The sequence below is a fragment of the Diospyros lotus genome, chromosome 7 (assembly GCF_014633365.1).
Source record: "Diospyros lotus cultivar Yz01 chromosome 7, ASM1463336v1, whole genome shotgun sequence".
In the NCBI taxonomy this organism is placed as follows: domain Eukaryota; kingdom Viridiplantae; phylum Streptophyta; class Magnoliopsida; order Ericales; family Ebenaceae; genus Diospyros; species Diospyros lotus.
The window spans coordinates 14,845,579-14,851,578 of NC_068344.1; the positions used below are offsets into that span (position 1 = coordinate 14,845,579).

The 6,000-nt window shown below is 38.6% G+C and overlaps 1 long non-coding RNA gene across 1 annotated transcript; it reads right to left on the reverse strand.

The window, feature by feature from the left end:
- Positions 1-2,130: 2,130 nt before the first annotated feature.
- Positions 2,131-5,294, reverse strand: LOC127806584 (uncharacterized). The gene is made up of 3 exons (XR_008024446.1): positions 4,332-5,294; positions 4,052-4,136; positions 2,131-3,744 (listed from the first exon to the last, which is right to left on the reverse strand). It is a non-coding gene; the product is annotated as an uncharacterized LOC127806584 (long non-coding RNA).
- Between the last annotated feature and the right edge of the window lie 706 nt (positions 5,295-6,000).

A 6,000-nucleotide genomic window follows, 5' to 3' on the forward strand; every position in this document is an offset into this window, starting at 1 on the left:
CACTTATCATAATTTGACTATTTCTTAAAGTATAATAAAATCATCACGTGTTTTGAATTATCTAAGCCATTACTTAGCAGTTTAAATGGTTTGAGGAATGTAAGAAACATGGTCAAAACGTCAAATAATTAATTTGAACTTAACAAAATCAAAACAATCTCATAAATAACCAAAAATTACAAAACAAATGGCATTCCAAATTACAAAAATCATATGTCAATGCATCCAAACTGCCACAACTATCAAAAAAACTCCACAATATATTTTTCCAACAATCTAAATTATCACTGATTACCCAGATCAAAAACCTAACGATTTGGCAGAACTAGTCCCACGTTTAGCTTTCTTTTGTTAGGTAGTACTCCTATTTCAGTAAAAATATTCTTTATATTTATTCCAAAAATCTCAAAGTATCGTAACGTAATCAATATCATTTCATTTGATATGACATTGAACTTATCTTCATATTCAACAATGTGACAGTCATTGACAGGAAATGGTAGGTGTGACACCTGAAACACAAGCCACATAAATTTATTCAACACTTATATATCTTAATAAATGAGTAACTCTAATGAGAATAATTAAATAAATGAGTAACATTCTGTATATATCTCTCTTTACTACTTCTCATTATATTTCGAAATCAGTTGGGTGACAGTCAGCAATCCTTATTAATTATATTATCATCTATAACACCAATAAATCGCTCTCTTTATCCAGCAGTTCAGGTTTCCATATAATTAATTAACATATATATATATTGTTACAATTATTCTTCCAAGTATGTCGAAGTATTATCCGATGCATGCATGTCCTAAAACATATGGTGACTACACTTAATTAATTTTGACGATATATTTCTGTTAAAATTTCTAATAACTATATATATGTGTGTATATGTATATTTTATTTATGTTTTCCTAGCCTGTCACATCTCATTTTTCCAACTCTTATTCTAGAAACCATTATAATGTGCATTACCAAGCATGATGATTTTCTAGTTGGAATAGATTTATAGCACGTGCATCTTAAGCAAAGTCTGAATTATCTAGATTGCGGCATATGGCGGAAGTGATCAATGATTATGTGCTGAATCACTTTTGTAATGTTCAGCACGACAACGTTTATATATATATATATATATATATATGCGTCATCTGGTAAATCGTTTAATTGGAGAAGGTTAGGTGCTGATGAACGATCATATATCTTATTGATTTTTTTGGGTCAAAGACGTATAGTACCTAATCAATTATATGGGTATTTCTAGACTATGGACAACTTAAATATATCAAGATCTTGAAGATTTGAACTCAAAACTGTTTGCTTGGCAATATATATATACAGTCATTATCATCAGTTATCAAGTCTGGTTTTTGTTCCCTGCGATAGTTATCGTAATTTTGTGGATGGGTTTGCTGGCACACAATCTTGTTCAAATTAATTGAGCAAGTGCTACTCAATAAGAGGGACCCATTTGATCGTTATTTGAAAGTACTAGCTTGTTCCTGGCCCATAGAAGAGTTTTATAATCTCTTATTTATTAAACGAGTTTTCACTCCATGCCTAATGTGGGATAGTACATGAGTGTTAACATCTAATTAAACGAGTTTTCATTGTTATTTTTGTCAGGATACATCTAATTTTGATCAAACACGAAAACAAATTAGAGAATAGATGCTTGTATTTGTAGTTTTTACATCACATTAAAGATTTCATTAGGTTAGCTTGTATTCGAATGTGCTACTTCTTCCCAGTCTACATTGACCAACTGTCATGAAAATAACTTTGTTTGTGTCCTAAGTGGTTATGTATTTATTGTCTAATTAATCTAAACCCTTCTAGTAAGACATGTGAGGTGATGGTGAAAAGAAAATCTTAAACCTTTATGTTGTGTTTGCTTATTATATTGTTGTTACCACTTCTCTATTGGTACCTCTTAGACGTTTCTTCCTAATCATGGCTGCAACTTTTTATAAATGAGAAAAACATGCACATATAGATAAAGAAAAACAAAATGAAAGGCAAAATAAAAAAAGGCTAACAACAATATAATAAGCAAAGTAAAATGTAATATAATATTCTACATTTGCATTAATTAAATCCATAGAATTACATATCCTCATCATCAACATTTTCAACATTAGGCATTGGATCATCATCTATTTGTGCTCTTGCAAGTGACAGAATTCCAGTATCATTAGGAAAAAATAACCCTAAGTCTTGTGCTTGATATGGCTCGTTCTCATAGAATGTCTCTTCAGTGTCTTCACCCATATCATACAAATCTCTTGGTTTTAAATGTACAACTGCACTCCAATCCTTTTCTACAACATCTTTAACATAGTACACTTGTTGCGCTTGTGAAGCTTTAATATAAGGTTCATCTTCTTCACGCTCACCAGTATGTATCAATCGAGAGAAATTCACTAAAGTAAACTGCAAAGCATCTTGTCTGATCCCTCTATCAGTTTTGGTATTGGCCTATTTACACTTGAATAGAATAATCCTGAATCGACCATAGTAATTAAGCTCGATTATATCTACCAATTTTCCATAATAATTAACATCTCCATTAACTGGGTTGTTGTCACTGATTCTAGAATGACTTCTTGTTCCAGAAATCACAAAAACTCCACTATTTTGAGTTTTCAAGCTATGTTCTCGTTCCATAGTTCAAAATTTGAATCCATTGACATTATATGCACTAAATCGTCTGGCACGTTGCAATGGCCCTTGTGCAAGGCACTTGAGATCATCTGAATGGGATTTATTTTCATCATTCATAATCTAAAATGAAACAAAAGGAAATCGATAAGTACAATTTTTCATGATTGAAATATTGTTCTTAATAAAATATATCAATGGAAAACCTCCACGCTTAGAGAACCAATCAATGAATTCTCGATGTACTGTTCTTTTAATCTCTATAGTTGATCGGGTTCGATTCCTGAGCCTTCTCTTGGTTATCTCTCTAAATTCCCTATATAAAATTAAGTCATCAACGCAACAAGATAGGAAAATAAGGGATTTTGATAAATTATATATCTTTTATGTACGAACTCACTTCACAAACCGATCGACTAGTTCTGAATTCATCAACACATATCTGTGTGCTTGTCGTTTCTCAATATGAGTAAGTTTGAAATATGAAGTACTTGTAACGACCCGCTCCCACTTACAGGCGCCACCGGTAAATAATCGACCAGATTACTCACCCGACAACCACAACTGAAGGGTTGGACTATCTTTCAACAGGAAACGCCCTAGGTGGGAACTAGGCTTCGTCCTTCCCTTCGCTCCACTCAGGAATCGGTCCCAACTCAAATAAGAAAAATCCAGCGGACCAAGACCCGAAACCCGAGTGAGCTTCACCTCTCTTCAGCTCACCCCATAGCAAGCCAGAGGTGACCCAGGCACAAAGCTAGCATACAAACACTTCGCTGAGTATTGGGGATTTATGAGAACATACCTTGTTGATCTTGACTCGGTCCGAAAACTTTGCTTTACCGACTATGCCACATTCAACAAGTAATCTCACAATCATTTATCACACTATGATGATTACACAATTAAATAAATTTAAGCTCAATAACACAGACATTTACTCACAAGGGTATACATACACCGCGCCCCCTGGCTACATACAAGCAATATTAAAAATACATAACTCGGGCAACTCAGCTAGTTGCCACAACGGCCTCCCGGCGCCATCCCTGCTTGCATCCGAACTTGCATCATCTACACATGAGGTAAAACCTCATGAGTCATACAGACTCAGTAAGGGTGCAATGCATGTAAATATGAATATAATCATGTTTATGTATGCCAATGCATGCAAATGAGGCTAGGCTCACACATCCTTACAACCCACTAAGGTTTGAGGCATCAACCTATCAGCCCCCACCACTAGTCCTCCATATGGCCACAGGTCCACTAGTTCTTACATCACACAAGATATACCCACTACATGCCAATGCAACATAAAAATATTATCAAACACATTTACCAACTTGCAAGGCCACCTCCACATGGGGCCATCCCTTACCTGGCTCGAAGCCTCATCTCTGCCTCGGCCTGAATTCCAGCCCGAACCTCTAGTTCCTCTAGGATCACCACCTCCCCGATCAAACCTAGATGCAAAACACACAAAACCCCAACTCCATTAACATCTGGCATTTAACCAATGCCCTCAACTACGCCGCACATCGCCAAAATCATCCATCAACAAGATTTCAAATAACCCCAACACAAGGTTTAATCCAATAATTAATTATTCTACATTAACTCGCTTAATGTAAATAATTTGGGAAGAAATATTAATTTACCTCGGACAATTTGGAAACGAAAATCGGCCAACCGCCCACACCGGCATTGCCTCTCGAGCTGCCACTTGCACTCAGAATCCCATTCTTGAGCTTCCAGTATGCTCCACGAGTCTCGAAATAATTTCCAGAACTTTTCTGGATTTTTCTCCTATTTTTTTCCCTTTTTCCCAGATTTTCTTTATTTCTATTTTTTTTATTTTCTTTTTCTCCTCACTATTCATCGTCTTCTTCATTTCTTCACTCTCGCGACTGCTCCCTCTTCCTTCGATCTTCTTCTTCCTCACAATGCACAACCACCCTCACGCGGCCGCACCACCGGCCTCTACCTGTCACTCCCGCTGCCGACTCTGCCACCAACAGCCACTGCCGATCGCACCACGCCGCCTAGGACCGCCGCGAACCAGCTGCCAGCTCCGGCCTCCCTTGCGTGCAATGCTTCCATGGCCGAGTCGCTGCTCTAGGCCACCACTGCCGCTGCTTCACTCGTCGCTGGCCACCGCCTCAGACGTTGCTTGCGCGACTTCCACCAGCAGCTTCTGCCTCAGCCTCCATTGCCACGCCCCAAGCTCTAGCACCGCGGCCATGGCCGCTCGGCCTTGCTCCACCTCCAGCTGCTGCAAAACCGACCAACGCCGGCCTTCTCCCTCTCTTAATCTCCCTTTCTCGTGCACGCTCTCTGCCTGGTTCCCTCTCTCTTGGCAATGCTCTGTTTTCTCTCCCTCGCGAAGGCTTTCGGCCACTGCACAGCAGCAAAAGGCTGCTACCGCCATAGCCAATATCGGCCATCAAGCTCTTCCTTTCTCTCCCACAAGCTCTCTCTCGTGCGATGCCTCGGTTAAGCTCCCTCGGCCCAACTCTCTCTCAATCTCATCTCTGATCTCACTCTCCTCTGCTCTTGCTCTCTGCCAAATGCCTCCATTAGAGAAAAGAATTGATTCAAATTAAAGAGAAATGAGGCACTGTAGCAAGCTTGCTCCCCAAGCTCACGCGCCCTCAAATATATACATATATATATATATATACTTATATATAATTACACAATAAACCCTCCAATTCCTTAATTATTTCACTTAAGAATTATTAAATACACTTGGGCCCTCTAAGCCTTAAATTATTTATCATTAAGCCCCACGATAACTTGATTTCTCAAAAATTAATTGACGACATTTACTCGGGATTAACGATTTCATCCCTGCGCCTGCATGGGACCTTTATTCGACCCGAAAACACTTAAGGGTTGCCTTACTCAGAAAATCGAACCACCCCTAGGGTCCCCTCAGCTTCCAGGAGGTCCTCTTCGACTATTCGGTATTGGCACCCACTCGGGCTTATACAGAATTTATTTCAAAAATTCTTCCCGATCGGACCGCTGTCAGCCTCCTTAATCTCATCTCGAGACTCTCACCAACCTCTTGTTCTCTTCCCTAGACATCCAAGTCCCGAGGCACTCCCAACCGCCAATTCGACAATTTTTATTAATTAATTTCTCGAAATTTACCCTTGGGCTTCCCGGGCCACCTGGGATCCTTTCAAAATAATCCAAAATTTATTTATTTTCAATACCATGTAATACCGGGTATTACATTCCACCCTCCTTAAAGAATTTCGTCCTCAAAATTCACTTTACCTTACTCTTCAGCCCAAGCCAATCACATTCTCAGGCTACCTA